This window comes from Leptonychotes weddellii, chromosome 2 (genome assembly GCF_054177405.1).
Source record: "Leptonychotes weddellii isolate Sample4059 chromosome 2, ASM5417740v2, whole genome shotgun sequence".
NCBI classification, from domain to species: Eukaryota; Metazoa; Chordata; class Mammalia; order Carnivora; family Phocidae; genus Leptonychotes; species Leptonychotes weddellii.
The window spans coordinates 78,971,873-78,989,745 of record NC_138370.1 but is presented as its reverse complement, the minus strand read 5'-3'; positions in this window follow the sequence as shown (position 1 = coordinate 78,989,745).

The following is a 17,873-nucleotide window of genomic DNA, read 5'->3' as shown; positions in this document are numbered from 1 at the left end:
AGCCTGGTGGTGGGTTGAGGAGGGCACGTTCTGCATGGAGCACTGGGTGTTATGCACAAACAATGAATCATGGAACATTTCATCTAAAACTAATGATGTAATGTATGGGGATTAACATAAGAATAAAAAAAAAAAACAAAGAGAAATAGATGTCTGTGCTCTTCAAATTTTTCAAGAAAACAGAGATTAAAAACAAAATCCAAATACTTTTCATCAATCCATAAAAACAATGACACTAAAACCTAGAGGAAAAGGTACATTAAAATACATCTATATTTTAAAACTCTCCTATGAATTCAAAATAATAATAGATTAGGAAGTAGAATTCAGAATATTATTTAAAGAATCATCACAATCAAGTGACATGAGGAATGCAATTTTTTTGGTATTAGGAAATCTACCGTATAATAAATTCTACTAAAAATTTCAATAAATCTTTGCAGAGTTAAAAATATTTAGTATGTAGAAACTTGGGGATGGCATAGCTCTTACCCATTCAATAACCACAAAAATTAAGCCAGACAATTTAAATATTCACAATGTTTCCTGAACCCATCAGGAGGCTGACATTGCTAGGCAAACAACTAACCAAAAATCTAAGGAAAAAGGGGCACCTAAAAGGGCATGTGGAAATTTATATACAAAAATAAATGCCACTAGACACCAGTAAAGACAGTTCAGTTCCTCAAAATGAGGAAATGGTAAATACCAAGTGTGGTCTAGTCAAATAATATAGAAGCCTTGGGGACTGCAGATATAAAGGGAATCCATACCCACTTGCAGGCTTTTCTCCATAGACTTCCGTGGGCACTCACAAAAACGACTGGTAAAAGCCCCGAAAAAGGTTTCCTGTGACAAAGCACTGGGTAGAATTCCACAACATTCACTGCAAGAAAGACCTAAAAGTGCTCCTAGATGTTTCTCTCCACCTCCAATAGGCAGTCAAAGCCTAGATACTGTTTTTCAAAGAGAATGCATGGTAAGCTATTGCAGCTGTAAGAAGGAAACTGCATACAACCTGCTGAAATACCTAGAAGTGTGTGGAAAGACCCACTCAGAGGTGCAGTAAAAAGAGAAGACTTAAAACTGATGTTGGAAGTGATACTGAGAAGTCTGTCAATACCAGTGCGGGGCAGCTGGAACTTACACACTGCTTGAGGGAATACAGAATGGTACAGCCACTTGAGAAAACAGTTTGGCTGTTCCTTACAAAGTTAAATATATACTTAGCATATGTCACTAACAGAATAATGACACCTCTCCTCTCTCCGCCAAAAAAATGTCAATTTCTTACCATGGAACCTGTGAATATGTTAAGTTACAGGGAAAGATGAAATTAAAGTGGCAGATGGAACCGTTTGCTAATCAGTTGACCTTAAAATAAGGAGATTGTACTGGATTACACAGGTGGCCCAGGGTCTTATAAAGTGAGGAGAGAGAAAGAAGGGTAGGTCAGAGTCAGAGAGAAATCTGAAGCTGCTACAATGCTTGTTTTTGAAGAATGAGAAAGGGGCCAATGGAAGGGAGTCAGCAAAAAAGTGAATTTTCCCCTAGAGCTTCGAGAAAGAATGCAGCCTTGCTGACATACGAATTTCAGCCCAGTGAGGCCCGTTTTAGACATCTGACCTCCAGAAATGTAAAGTAATAAATTTTCGTTGTTTAAGCTGCTAAATATCCGGTAATTTGTTACAGCAGCAATAGAAAACTAATATATCATATGGCTCAGCAATCCCACTCCTAGGTATTTAGCCAAGATAAATAAAAGCATGTTTACACAAAAACCTGCACATGATTCTATACTTTCATGCATAATCACCAGAACTGGAAATAAACTGAATGTGCTTCAGTCAGGGAATAGATAAAAAATGGTGATATATCAGTACAATAAAATATTACTCAAAAAATAAAAGAACCATTAAGACATAAAAACCTTGATTGAATGTCAAGTGCATTTTGATGAGTAATAAAAGACAAAAAATATTGTATAATTTTGTATATGTGATATGCTGAAAAAAAAAAAAACTATGCAGATGGAGAATAGATCAGTGGCTGTAATTAAGTAAGAAAACGAAATGAAAGGCGCCTGGGTGGCTCAGCTGGCTAAGCGTCTGCCTTCTGCTCAGGTCATGATCCCAAGGTCCTGGGATCCAGCCCCACATTGGGCTCCCTGCTCAGTGGGGAGTCTGCTTCTTCCTCTCTGTCTGCCCTTCCACCTGCTTATGTGCTCAATCTCTCTCTTCTCTCTCTCTCTCAAATAAATAAATAAAATCTTAAAAAAAAAAAAGAAAACACAAAATGAGGTAAAAAAACAAAAAGAAATCTAAGTAGCAGGAGGCAAAATCATTGTATGTATATTTGTAAACCAAAAATAACAATCTAACAAATTCTTTAGTAGGAGGATATCTTCATGTCTGTGTATCACTTACTAAATTCATATTTTAAAAGTATTTTAATTATGTCTTTAATATACCAAAAACCTTAAAGCTTTATTAAAATAAATCAGTTTTAAAATGTAAATATAAACATCAGCTTTGCAGAGAAAGTCATCATAAACCAGAGATGCTAATTCTCTCAGATTTAAATACAAATTAAATATGAACCTAATTAAGACATGTTTCCTGTTCCTGACAGAGCTTCAAAAACACTAAGAATTTCTTGAGTGGTAGGACTGTCTTGTGTATGCAAATGAGGTGACTCATGTTGCGCCCCTGGATAGTTTGAGTATGGTGGCAGTCACTAGAAAGACCAACTACATGATTAGAAGGCTGGAATTTTGAGCCAATCCATCCTCCAGGGAGGGAAGGAGGTCTGAGGTTGAGTTCAATTACATGGACAATGATTAAATCAATCAGGCCTATGTAATGAGAGCCCAATAAAAACTATGGACACCATACTCTGTGGAGTTTTCTGGGTGATGAACGCAGTGGTATACTGGGAAGGTGATGTGCCCTGACTCCATGGAGAGAAAGCATGAAAGCTCCATGTCCAGAACCTCCCCAGACTTGGCCCTACAAATCTTTACTGCTTGGCTGTTTTGGAGGCACAATAAAACCGTAATCACAAAACTAGCATTTTCACTGTGAGTCATACTGGTGAATTCGCAAACCTGAAGAGGCTATAGGGGGATCTCAAATTTGTAAATGGCCAAGTAGAAGTTCAGTTGGTTTGAGGACACCCAAAATTTGCAACTGGCATCGGAAACTGGGGCATTCTTTTGAACGACTTTGCCTATAGTTTGTGGAGTCTGCACTAACACTGGGTAGTTACTGTCAGAGAACTGATTTTTTTATAATTGGAAAAAAATGTTTTTTTTTTTATAATTGGAAAAATTGGATTATTAGCTCTATTGGATTCTGCAACATACCATAAAATTATGGTTTGGGAGAGTAAAAAGAAATCAAATGGATAAGTTGAACTTTTTAAAATGTATTATAACTGGATTACAATGCATTTGGATTTAACATATGATAAATGATATGTGCAATTATTGGCAGAAAAACTGATTAGTGGATTTTTAATTAATTATAAGTTAATTAATTAATCATTTAATTAATTCATAGCATTTGGATCCTGAAAAACAAATTATGGATGGTTCCATTTTGAATGTAAAAATAAAACTATAAAATTATTAGGAAAATATGTCTAAACTCATTCATAATCTCAGTAATGGAAACCTTTTCTTTCTAAATAAAACATAAATATCAAGAGCCACAAATGAGAAGATTAATAAATATCTTCCATGAAAATTTTAAATTTCTGCCTAAGAAAAATTGTTACAAATGTGGGAAAATGATGATTTTAAGATACTTTCAAGTAGATCATAGGAAGCTAATTAATTAAAATGGAAACATCTAACAAATTAATAAAAAAAATTATGAATAACCAAACCAAAAGTTTTCAAAGTCTATGGACAGCTAATCACATTAAAACAAAAATAAAAACAAAAACAAAAACAAAACTATCCACAGAACCCATGCAAATAGGCTCATCATCAAAGATAATTAAAGTAAAACTACTCGGGGCGCCTGGGTGGCTCAGTCGTTAAACGTCTGCCTTCGGCTCAGGTCATGATCCCAGGGTCCTGGGATCAAGCCCCGCATTGGGCTCCCTGCTCGGCAGGAAGCCTGCTTCTCCCTCTCCCACTCCCTCTGCTTGTGTTCCCTCTCTCGCTGTGTCTCTCTCTGTCAAATAAATAAATAAAATCTTTAAAAAAATAAATAAATAAATAAAGTAAAACTAATCAAAAAGCAAAGGGAAAAGGTTTTTTTTCTCCACAATAAGGGCAAAGGTTAAAATGTTTGATAATATTTAGCATTTTCAAGTTTGTGGAATAAAATATTATCATCTTCAACTTTGTAAAACTGTGCTCATCTATATGGTAGCCATTTGCCGTGTGTGATTATTTAAAATTAATTAAAATTAAATAAAATTTACAAATCAGTTTGTTAGTCATACGGGCCATATTTCAAATCACATATGGGTAAAGTTTATTTTACTAGACAACATAGATTTATAGAACATTTCATCAGCACAGAGAGTTCTTTTGGATAGCACTATCCTAGAGAATAATTTACCTTATTAAAATTAAAAGCAGACAGACACACATACAAGTTTTACTCAAGCAAATTCACTGCTATTTCCTATATAGATACACTTTCAGCATTACATTAAGCTCTATGCAATATTCTTGAAAATGACTACAATATTATTTGTGATAGTAAAACACAGAAAACAATTCCAAGAGCATCACTGAAAAGGTAGTTAAATAAAGTATGGTATCTCAAAATAATAGGTTATTTTTCAATTGTTAAAAAGAATGTGTTCATGATAACTAGAAAATAGCAGTGTATTTTGAGAGAGGGCCTTTGTGTTGAAAAGACTTCTGGGGTGTATGGGTGGCTCAGTCAGTTAAGTGTCTGATTTCAGCTCAGGTCATGATCTCAGGGTCCTGGGATTGAGCCCTACATCCGGGGAGCCCTCTCCCTCTACCCCTCCTTCGCTCATTCTCTCTCCCTCTCTCTCTCTCTCAAATAAATAAATAAAATCTTTATTAGAAAAATACTTCTATTTTTCATCTTACACTTTTCTGTACAGTTTGAATTTTTACTTTTTGTGCATGATACTTTTACATAAATAATTTGATAGAAGAAAGAAACTACATGACTCTGGAAATACATAAACAAATAAAAACCAGATTGATCTAGCCAAAGGGATTATTGAACTGATAAAGAAAACTTTACATTAAGCCAAAAATAATGTGATTATGAATTGTAAGACTGAATTATTTATTAAAATTATTGATCATAATGTATCCTTCTGCTTCTTAGGTAGAATACACATGTTAATGGGTTCTGGTTTTGAGAATGTATCAAATTTATACATATAGCTGTGAACGCAAACATTTTATTCCTTATTGAAAATCTGATTTAAACTTTCCATCAAACTCATTGATTAAAGACATTCTTGAGAACTACAGAAGTAGAGTTTGGGCAGAACTACCATAGCCGTTCTCTGAGACCTGGGGTCTTGGAAATTAGAGCCCATGATAATAACTCTAGGGGGAAAACAGGGGAAGGATACTATAGCAGAAATCTCAGGTAAATGTCCTCAGGAAACCTTAATAATATTTTTTTTTTTTTCTCAAAGACTGCTAGAAAACGTATGGTTGTAGATTAGCTGTTTGGGTTTTTGTTATAAAGGATTTACTCCTACTTGAACAGAAACTTTGGGTCTTTCAAGTTTAGGGAAAATAAAGGAGAGTGATACACTGGGGATTCTTGATCAATATCCCTATTACTTTCTCCTGAGACAGAAAGAAAATTGACAATTAGATTTGAATGAAACCTATTTCAGCAATACAATTTTACACATTCCCAGATTCAACTAAATTTTTCATTGCTCTCTGCCACCCAAAAACATTTAAACCCAGAAATAATTTCATGGATTTGTTTGAATCATGAAATGTGGAATACAATATTGAAGCAAATGTATTACTCTGGAGATTTGCATGCCTGGCAAAGGCAATTTTATTTCATTCCATTCTGACTGTCCAAAAGTATTTTTTTAGTGAAACTGACATTTAATGTTGTAATTTTATATCTGGTCAATGAAGCTTTTTATTTATATCAAGGGCTTTCATGATGAGAAAATAAAAGTTAAAATTTACAACTCCTCCTCTCTATCAGGGCATATTTCCCAGGAATGACTTTCCATATTAATTTTATTTAAAAGTTTACTGGATAAAATAAACAAATAAATAAATGCCTTAGCACTTAAGACTTCTTAGGGTGGTTGCAGAATAAAAATGTCAGAATCAATGTCTACCACTTCACCAGCACTGTCTGTACTACATGTTGTCCTTCCTTGCTACAATTATAGTCCTTCATTTACTTAATCATCCCAACAGCATCATATAAAGATGACCATTTCCTAATTCTTGAAATTTATTTTCATTGCTTCACGATATTACACATTTTATCTGTTTGTCTAGTCCTTCTCAGCCAACCTTCTAGACTCTCTTTATAATAACTGATACCTGTGGAACAGGGCTAAGTCCGAAAACCTCTTACCTACCCTTCGACTCCCCATTCTTCTTTACATTGATTTTACCTACTGTCGTAACTATAAATGCCATCATTATGCTGATAATTAACTTCAGTATGTATCTACCTCCAAATTATTTTCTAAAGTCCAAAATCATACAATTAATTACTTCACTGAGTAATTGAGATTTCTCACAACCATCTCTAACTACACAACTTCAGAAATGAAAGCTTGCATTTATCCTTCAAAAAAATGTCTTCCTTTATGAATACTAATTTCTTTAAATTGCACATCCATATCCTTATGTCCCCAAGACAGGAAGCTTGGGATCATCCTAGAAATCTGTCCTTCAAATCATACACACACAGTTTTATCCATTCCACACCTCTCATCTGTCCATGTTTTATCATCTTCATCACCTTCAATCTTAAACAATCACATCATCATTTTCCTAAATTTCAAAAATTGCTTCCAGTAAGCTCTTTGCTGCAATTTAAATTCTCTTTGTAGTTCCCAATAAAAGCAAAGATAAATTAGTTTTTTTTTAACATTATAATTCAAGTACCTATTCTGAAACTTAATAGACAACATTTAAATACTTTTGATCAACAGATAAGCCCATCCAACTAAAACACTGCTTAAAATCCCTTTTTGTGAAATTTTGGTAGTAACATAAAAGTCAGTTGTATCAGTGAGTATAATTCAATTTATACATTTACTTTTATATTCTTTGCTGATTTATGATTTTCACTATTTAGTATTTCTTATTTAATAGGAGTACACCTGAATCTTGCTCTAGAAGAGAGAAACACTCCTTCTAGGAGTTTGGTGACTTGGATGCTAAAATTCTGCCATTTGTTGGCTGCAGTTTAAGCTCTATTACCTCATCAGGAAGAAGTAGGTAGAAAGAGGCAAAAGGAAGAAAGTAGGATTCTACAATCTTGGTGGTAGATTAGATTCTTACGAACAAGTCTTTATTCCCTCCCTATAGTAGTATTACACATGCTCACTGGAGCCAGAGTATACTTTCTCACCCCTTGGATAGCATGTGTGGCTAAATGACTGCCTTTGGCAAAGCCAATGAAATATGAGTGGAAGTGAATTATCACTTATCACAGTAGTGCCAGTTTCAAGACAAAGACTTAGGGAACTTTCTATGTTTCTACTTAACGCTTTTCGCATTTTTTGTGTTACTGCTATCTGCCACAAGAAGAAAATTCTTTGGTGGCTGAACTGACAGATAAATGGAGCCAACCCCATGTGTAATATGAGGACAATAAAATTAGTGCAAAACTCTGCAAACCAATTCACATAACTTAATATATCTCTTGGTCCTACCTTCAACTACTTACATTTTACCAAATTGTCCCGAATGTAGTGATAACTCATTTTAGTTTAGTTTTACATATATATAGAATAGCTGCACCATTGGTTAAGAAACTAGGAGCACACCTACTATGCTGACACATAGTAAATATATAAAAAATCAGAATTAGAGAAATAGATCAGTTGTCTAATTTATTTAGTTTGGTCTCTCTGTTACTTTTCTTTTTTTTTTAAGTAGGCTCCACACTCAATGTGGAGCCCAACATGGGGCTTGAACTCATGACCCTGAGATCAAGATCCGAGCTGACATCAAGAGATGGTCACTTAACCAACTGATCTACCTGGGCACCCCAATCTTTGTTGCTTTTATGTGTACAATTCATTACTATGCTGACAATACTGAAGACTAGTAATTGAACTGTGGTAAATGCAAGAGTGTAATGCCACTCAGTGCCCATATATCTTCCGGTGAGGCTTATTCTTGATGTCATGTTAAACCAAATGTATAATATCAATAAATGTGAAGTCCTTTTTACATGTGTATGAAAACACATTATCATGAGTCCAAAAAGTTTTTGAAAAAATTCCCCCCAAAATAAAACCTCTTATAACCTCACTCTCCCTTGCATTGAAAGTCATGGCATTAAAATGGATTTTGCCAGAAATGAACATATAAGATAAATTTAAAATCTCCATTGAAAACAACCAATTCTTGTCTTCTCTCCTTCTCTTTAAATAATGATCAAACCTATAATTTTCGGTGTGATACCTTTAGGTAGTTTTTATAGTTTGTGTCTACACAGACATACTTTAACATTTTTTCTTCTTGTATGTTTGTTTTTGGTAGTGGGTCAAAATATTTTAGACTACATTCCTATTTCTGAAACTTAATTTTTAAAAAACTAAAAAATGTGTTTTGCCATAGATTGAGATTGATAGCTATAAATCAAGTTCATTCTTTCATTTGCTGTATAGTATTTTGTTCTTTGATTATACTACATTATACTTAACTATTAAAATTTGATGGATATTTAAGTTTTTATCCTCTGTTTTTTACTACTTTAGAAACTGCAGTTTACATCTTTGAATATTACTTCTTACAGATGAGTAAGATATTCCACAGGGTAGGTCCAAGGAATGTAACTTAGGGTACCATTAATTTATATGCATTTTCATTGGTTAGAATCCAATTTTATGAACCAACTACAAGAGATTGTGGGAAATATAGTTTTTTTTAAAAATGAAATGGAGTTATTACTGACTTCTTTGTCCTCCTCCCAGTGGCCTCAGTTTTAAACATTTTTTAATGTACAAATTTGCAACAGTGTTGGGAGAAGCAATTGAGGAGTAGGCTTAAAAAAATTGTAAATGAGGGGTGCCTGGCTCAGTTGGTTGGGCGACTGCCTTCGGCTCAGGTCATGATCCTGGAGTCCCAGGATCGAGTCCGGCATCAGGCTCCCTGCTCAGCGAGGAGTCTGCTTCTCCCTCTGACCCTCCCCTTCTCATGTGCTCTCTCTCTCTCATTCTGTCTCTCAAATAAATAAACAAAATCTTTAAAAAAATTGTAAATGAATTTAAAATTCTAAATTAAAATTTAATAGTTAACACCAGAGGTATAATAATTATTATTTAAAGAAAATTTTCAAATGTATTCTAATCACCAAGTGTTCTTTTTATGACAGTGATATTTGCTTTCAGCCTCAAATTTGGCTTTTACCTCAGATATGTACTGTTTTTAACATTTCACTATTTAACTAAAATATCTATTTCTTACTCCCTTGCTAATATATATACACATACATGCAAATTAGGTTGCTTTGTGTTTTATCACAATGGCTATAACCTTAAATGTTTGTTATCTAATTGTGGTTTTGGGAAATGTATTGAAATCTCTCCCCATAACTGCGGCTTTAAAAATTCTTCTTGCTCTTCTATTTTCTTTTTACATTATATATTTAAAGATTATTAAAAGAACCAATTTACTCAATTATTGTTTACTGTTATATTTGAATTTAACATTTTATTTTATCCCAGTATTTTCTCCTCCTATTTAGCTTCTATCTTACCTTCCTGTTTTATTTTGTTTTGATTGAGGTTTCTTTCTTTCATACTTTACTTCAAGCTTTTGAAAGTTAGTCATTCTATACCTTTAGTTATCCCTAAAATAATGAATAAAAAAATTATATCTTTTTTTTTTTAAAGATTATTTGAGAGAGAGAGATTATGACCTGGAAGGGCAGAGGGAGAGGGAGAGAGAGAATCCCAAGCAGACTCTACACTGAGCACAGAGCCCCATGCGGGCTGGATCCCACGACCCTAAGATTATGACCTGAGTCCAAGAGTCCGACGCTTACCGGACTGAGCCACACACGCACCCCATGTCATCATCTAATTTATTATGTCTTATCTTCACACTGAAATATCTTTCACTTTTTTACCTGTATAATATGTTAATGAAGAATCAAGAGCCTTGATTATACAATAAAAATGATTTTAAAATGTTAATAATTTAAAATTGGTCCCTCCTTCTACAAAGGCAAAAAATCCTTTTTTATTTGCAGGTATCTCCTCCACTATTTGAGGGAAAGATTGCATACTAAATAAGATTGCATTGCATACTAAATAAGATTGCCCATTCCTCCCGACCCCCACCATGAACTTAATGCTTGCTTCCAGTACAAAAAGAGAAAGAAAGTAATATAGGAAAAAGAAAAAAATAAAGTGTTTTCAAAAACCATTTGAACATGTTTTACTACAAATCATAAAAACGTAAATTATTCAGCTTCTTAGGAAGAATTGATTCTAGTATTCTTCCTGTCTTCACATTTGGTATGGCAGTTATCTTTCCTAGGAGCCTGTAACTGACTGTATATAGACATGAAGAGTGGGGAGTGAGGAGGGAGAGAGGGTGGAGACAAAGGGAGGAGACAGAGTGGGAGGAGACAGAGGAAGGAGATAGAGGAAGGAGACACAGAGGGAGAGCAAAAGAGAAGGAGTTAAATGTTCTGGGGGGCGCCTGGGTGGCTCAGTCATTAAGCATCTGCCTTAGGCTCAGGTCATGATGGAGCTCCACATTGGGCTCCCTGCTTGGCAGGAAGCCTGCTTTTCCCTCTCCCACTCCCCCTGCTTGTGTTCCCTCTCTCACTGTGTCTCTCTCTCTGTCAAATAAATAAAATCTTAAAAAAAAAAAAAAAAGAGTTAAACATTTTTGAATCAAGAAGCAAGGGTAAAATATATTTCTAGTTACTTTAAGATTGTACATATCAAATGTCTTCTAAATTTTAGCAGATTGTCAGATGTAGTTCTTATTGTTGAAAGAAAATTATTTTTATCTTTTTCTTGTACTTTAAAGAGACAGTAAAAATTATTTTTGTACCTTAAAGAGGTAGTACTAGGGGCACCTGGGTGGCTCAGTCGTTAAGCATCTGCCTTCTGCTCAGGTCATGATCCCAGGGTCCTGGGATCGAACCCTGCATCAGGCTCCCTGCTCCACGGGAAGCCGGCTTCTCCCTCTCCCACTCCCCCTGCTTGTGTTCCCTCTCTCGCTGTGTCTCTCTCTGTCAAATAAATAAATAAAATCTTTTTTAAAAAAAGAGATAGTACTAAAAATATACTATTTTAAATGTGATATATTATTTTAAAAGATACTTTCAAATAGAACTTAACATACTTTAAAAAGCAGACATAAAAGATACCATCTCAATAATTAATCTCGTTCTCTTTCTGCCCTGTTAATTTCTGAAAAAGTAACAATTAATTATAAATGTAAATATTTGATTTTCAAACTTAAAGACAGTGTTCAATTTATGAACAATCATTTACAATTTCATAAACATTTTCAAACACATATATATTTAAGGCCATAAGAAATTTTAGACTAATTTTAAGAAAATATTTATATCTACATTTTAAAAATAATTTTAAGAAAATACATGTATTTACATTTAGAATCTTGAATCAAAATCTAATTAAAGGTAACTGTTACCTGTTTTCCTCAAATTTTTATATTTATATGTTTAAATATAATTATGGATAGAAATGTGTCCCCCTCAAAATTCATATATTGAAACCCTTATCCTCATACTTTAGAATTGACCATATTTAGAGACAAGGACTCTAAAGAGGTAATTAAGTTAGAATGAGGCCTCTTGGGTGGGACTTAATCCAGTCTGACTCTAGGGAGAGGCAGGAGGGATGAGGTCCACACAGAGAAAAGGCCATGGGCAATCAGAGGGGGCAGCCTTCTGCAAGCCAAGGAGAGAAGAGAAACAAACCGGCAGACACCTTGATCATGGACTTCTAATTTCCAACTCTGTGAGTTAATAAGTTTCTGTCGTTTAATCCACCCACTCTGTGATGTTTTGTCACGGCAGCCTCAGCAAACTAATACAAGTGCTATTCAGCAAATATCAGCAATCTACCTAAAAAAATCACTTTCTATTTCCTGTTCAAATTGCTGACTTCAGAGCATGGCAAAATGAAGCTATTTGCAACATTTTTGTGAATTAATATCACATGAAATAAAAATGAGGACAAAAAGTTTTTATCCATGAATACATTAAAGAGTTCTTATACAAAGAATATGTTTGTCATAACATAAAAATACATAATTCAAGGAAAATAATGTTACATTTAACAACTCATGTGATTGTTCAGAGAACAGATTAGATTTCCCCTCAATAAAATTAAACCATGTCCTCTTTTCACCGTAATATTTACCACCCGTCTTTTATTGCTATAGTCATTGGGCAACATAACATTAAAAAAACAAACAAACAAACAAAAACACATATTATTGATAAAATTAGCTGACAGAGTCCTAAACAAATTACCAAGATTTCAGTCTTTGGCTTTCATGGATATTTCTGGCTTTAATCATCTTATTTTATCATAATATTCATGTATTCATTTACATTTGCTTGAACACTTTCCACAAACAACAGGATAAATATTGAGGTAATAACCAGGAATAAGACATGGAACTCTCAGTTCAAGAGAAAGTTCATAGTCAGCTTGGATATGAAGGACATGTAAGGTATCAATAGCAAACAAATTTTATAGTTGAGAAGTTGTGTTCAGGATAAAGGTGGCAAGATGTAAGAGGTCAATTCTGAAAGAACTGGGCAATAGACTATGATAGTTTGACTTGAAAATGAGCTAGGACATCTAAAAATTCACTTCTTCTGTATTTGGAACAAGATAACTTGAATCAAGAATGAATACTTAAATATAGTTCCAGAAATGGAACTAGCTATTAGTTGAATACTGACAATGGTTTGAACAGTGCAATTCAGATCTGGAAACCATTTCTACAGACAAATCTGTTTCAGCAGATGTTTTGGGGAGGATGGGATTTGTTTCTTGATCAATGGTGGAAAATATGTACAGTTACCATAGCAAGAATCCCTAGGAAATATATAAGGCAAAAAAACAATTTTATATAACTTGATATAAAATTTTACTTAGTCTTCCAAAATCATATGAGCTTATAAATTCATATCAATGTTGATTTTGTATAGAGAGAACAGAAAGAACTAGCTAGAATGAGACAAGTGGAATTTTTAAAAATAGATTTGGGTTTTCTCTCCTAGGGATAAGTACAAAATATTTCAACAAATATTTCCAGAAATATTCAGATGTAAAGTGTTATCTATGTGGTGATTAAATGAAAGAATATATTCAATTAATAGGAGTTTTGTTATTAGGTATTATTTGTTGTGAATATGATAATTTCTTCTAATAAGAGAGATACAGTAATTAATACTAAATAAGCACCTGTTATTTCACTTTTGATAATTTATTTTTTAACCTTTATTTCTCACATAATTTTAGACTGGTAAAATTTTCACAGGGCTGGGTACAAGTTTTTAGGTGCATTAACACAGTAAGAAATAAAATGCTATTCAAGGTCTCATTTTTCTCTTAGTCCCCCTTCTCAGGGGTGGAAAAAATAGAATATAAACCTCAGTTTCAACTCCACTTAACAATAGAAAATTTACAGTGATTGAAATGAACAGCAAAACCAAAAGACTGGTGTAAAACTGATAACTGTCCAGTTCATAGACTAGACCTATTAAAGTACTTCCTTGAGGAAACTGGTCTTTACAAAATTTCCTTTCATCACCCACACTCAAAAGAACATCCAGAGCACACACATGCATATATTTATTGCATTCAAACCCCCACACTACACCCAAACACACATGGACACATGCTGGTGACCACATACAGCAGAATGTACAACTCAGATAATTTCATAATAGCCATCAAGCATCCTATTATTCTCGATTTTAAAGAAAAAGTGTTTAATATTTCCTTAATTTGTTTGCTTAGGTTTCTTGTGCATATCTTGTATCAGCTTAAGACTATCATGTCAATCTCAATTCTTTAAAAACCAATTATAAGTATGTGTTGAATTGTATCAAATTATTTTTCTGCATAATTTTGTAAATTATTTTTCTGATTTATTTTCTCTTGTTTAACCACTTTCCAGTCATATATAGTATAAACCAAAATTCAACACGATAAAACATACACACATGCTCACACACGTTAGATTCTATGACCTAATATTTTGCCTAAAATTTTTGGTCTTATGAGTGAGACTGGATTCTAGACTTCATTTACCCTACTAGGGCAGGGTGGAATTTGGTGTAAGATTATGGAATTTTCTTACAAGTTGGGAATTTCTCTTTTCCTATTCTCTGGAAAAGTTTGTGTAGATTGAAACTCTTTGTATCTCTTGTGTTTGGTGAAATTCAGCAATCAATCAAGAAATGATCTGGTTCTAGGGTTTTGACTTTGTGAATTATTTTGAAATAGTGATTTTTTAAAATTACACATTGTAAAGGTTCTAAATTCTTCTGTAGTCACATTTTTACATTTCAAGAAACTTATCCAATTAGTATGTTTTCAAATTAATTGCCTAAATTTATTCATAATATCTTTTATCATCTACTTAATATCTGTAGTACTGCCGTGTTTTTTTTTTTTTTATTTCTGGTATTATTCTTTTGGGTTTTAAACTTATTTTTGTTTTCTATTTGTCCTATTATGTGTTACTTTTGCTCACTCCCTTGCATTTTTCCTCTAATTTACTAGTTTGGAAGTTTTATCTATCTATCTATCTATCTATCTATCTATCTATCTATCTATCATCTATCTATCTATAATATATATAATATGTATATATATATATATATATATATATATATATATATATATATATATATATATATAAACAAAATTAAAGGGCAGACTTCATTGGCTAAAGGAAGAGAATAAAATAACCCCAGCCTGGACTGCATCTTAGGTAAGCCACCTGGTGTCTCAATGCATGCAGCAATTCTCCAAAAGGGCACTTCTCATTTGTGTCACATGTCCAATTAGGCGGTCTGCCCTTTCCTTCAGATTTACAACTCTTTTTTACAATTATTGACACCTCAGTCCCCTAGGGGATCCTGTGAGGACTCTGCATTCCTTTCAGTTCTTTTCTAAAGACTCAAATATACGAAAGATGAAAATGTCCATCAAACAAAGGACAAGAGACTAAAAACATTTTGAAATTTAAAAAAAAAATCAGGATTATATAAATCAATTCTTAAACATAATGCACCTTTCTGACTCAGTTATATTAAACTATTTTTCTCTAAATATGTTTTTGTCCCTTTTGCATTCATCCTTTCCAGATGAAAGGTTTGAATGAGAATACAGAATGATTTAAAAAAAAAAGTTTGGATTATTAAATGGGACATACTGATGATAACAGGAAAAACAAATAAAAAATCTAAAATCCTGGTTCCTAAGGAAGCAAGAAGGGAGAAAGGAGGACATTAATGATCTTTGTTTTAGAAAACTGCTCCTGATTTGAGAAACGAGACAGAGGATCATAGGGGAAGGGAGGGTAAAAGGAAACAAGATGAAACCAGAGAGGGAGACAAACCATAAGAGACTCTTAATCTCAGGAAACAAACTGAGGGTTGCTGGAGTGGAGGGGGGTGGGAGGTATGGAGTGGCCAGGTGATGGACACTGGGGAGGGTATGGGCTATGGTGAGCGCTGTGAATTGTGTAAGACTGATGAATCACAGATCTGTACCCCTGAAACAAATAATACATTACATGTTAATAAAAAAATGAAAAAAAAAGAAAACTGCTCCTGAAAGCTTTCATCTTCTAAAACAAACAAACACACACACACACACACACACACACACAAACACCCCCTAGGCCATCATTCCAAGCTGCTGGGAGTGTTTGGGGTTCAGATTAACTTTGACCCCATAATCACACCTGACAGTGCCAACTATGAAGCAACAGCTACTCTGTGTTCCTTGTAAAACCCCTCACTCCAGATGTTGTCCACACTTGTAAGGCTGAATGTCTGATATCATGGACAAAAAAAACTGAAACTGATGGCTACAGGCAGTCCTAAAACCAAGAACTAAGCCAATAATATTTTGGACTGGACTGGAAGCCTAGGGCTGGAGACCTGATAATGGGGCCACATTGGGCCCTGTTAACTTGATTAACATATGCCTTATTTGGGGTATCCTAACACTGTAAACTCTTTGTTTCCAGGGTTACCCCATGTGCCTTTTTAGATTATAATTTCTGTGTGTGTTCCCTACCATGAAAGGACCTCAGTCCTGGAAGGCTTTGGGTCAGCTTCAGTTTATTGGCTAGAGTTATGTTGTGCAGAATCGATGCCTCAGACCAGACAAAAAAGATTCATACAGAAATTTGAGGAGCTCCCTGGCTCTCTAAAGTAGACCTTAATGGGCTATGATCCATCTTTTCCTGCCTTGATAACTATTGGGCCTGATAGTTACCTTCAATCTCACAAGCAGACCTGATGAACCTGCTGGGAGTGATCTTGATAACTGCCTTGGTCTCTTGCCTCAAATTAACTGGGGTATTCTCACAGTTCCTAAAAGTCTGACCTATTTGGAGTCATGACTGGGTAGCTATGTCTCTTGCTCATGTCCTAAAAAGTCCCTAAAAGGGATAGGGTTGAGGAGTCTTGCTCCCTTCCATAAAACTATTAATGAGTTCTCAGGCCAAACATAGGCAGTTACAAAAGCTTTACCCGGTAAACTGCCTCCTCACACCAGACCTGGTACACAGTCAGTGCCTTATGGTCTCTAAAGGTGTTACAGCCAAAGGCTTAGGGCCTCCTGGCTTCCCTGCTCTTCGGCATATCTGTATTCCCCCCCATGTGCTTCCATTTAGAAGTCTCTTTACTGGCAGAGGACCGAAAAACTTAAAAACCCTTTAGCCCACTCTGACTCGGTACTCACTACTTTCCCGCTCTCACGCTTCCCTTTTCTCCATCCCTCCAACTGCTCTATTCCATACAAGTGAAAAACTGCTCAGGTCTCTTGCTTAGGGCTCCCTATCCAAGACTGTGCTGATTTATTTGACCTTGACTATTCCATGAGAACTGAGTGCTGATTTCTGATATATACATGGGAGAAGAAATGGACTAATACTTTCATTTTTCTGAGGGAAAAAAACATAGTTGTCAACTTACAGTTATATACTCTAACTTTCATTGAGAGTAAATTTAGATAATATCAAACAAAAAATAAAATAGCAGGGGGACTTTGCAACTGTAGGTCAGCTCTTATAAAAATTTTAGAGGATTTCCCTCAGGCAGAAAACAAACAAATATACAAACAAACAAAAACATTATAAGCTAAGAGGATAGTAAAAAGATACAAACCTGGGGAATTTTAAAAATGTTGAAAATAACAATGGTATTATCTAATTTGTGGAGTGAAATAAGTAAAAATAAAATATTGGACATTAGTAACACATAAATGAGGGTATCAGAATTAATGTATTCCATAGTCACTGTTTTAATCAAGAGAAATTAAACCACATTGATTCACTTAAAAATCAGTTAAATGTTCAAGTTAAAGTAGCTAGAAACACTAAGAGAATATACCTAGTTGTATAAATAACTAAATAAAATAAAGAAGAAAAAATAAATAAGGAAAACAGA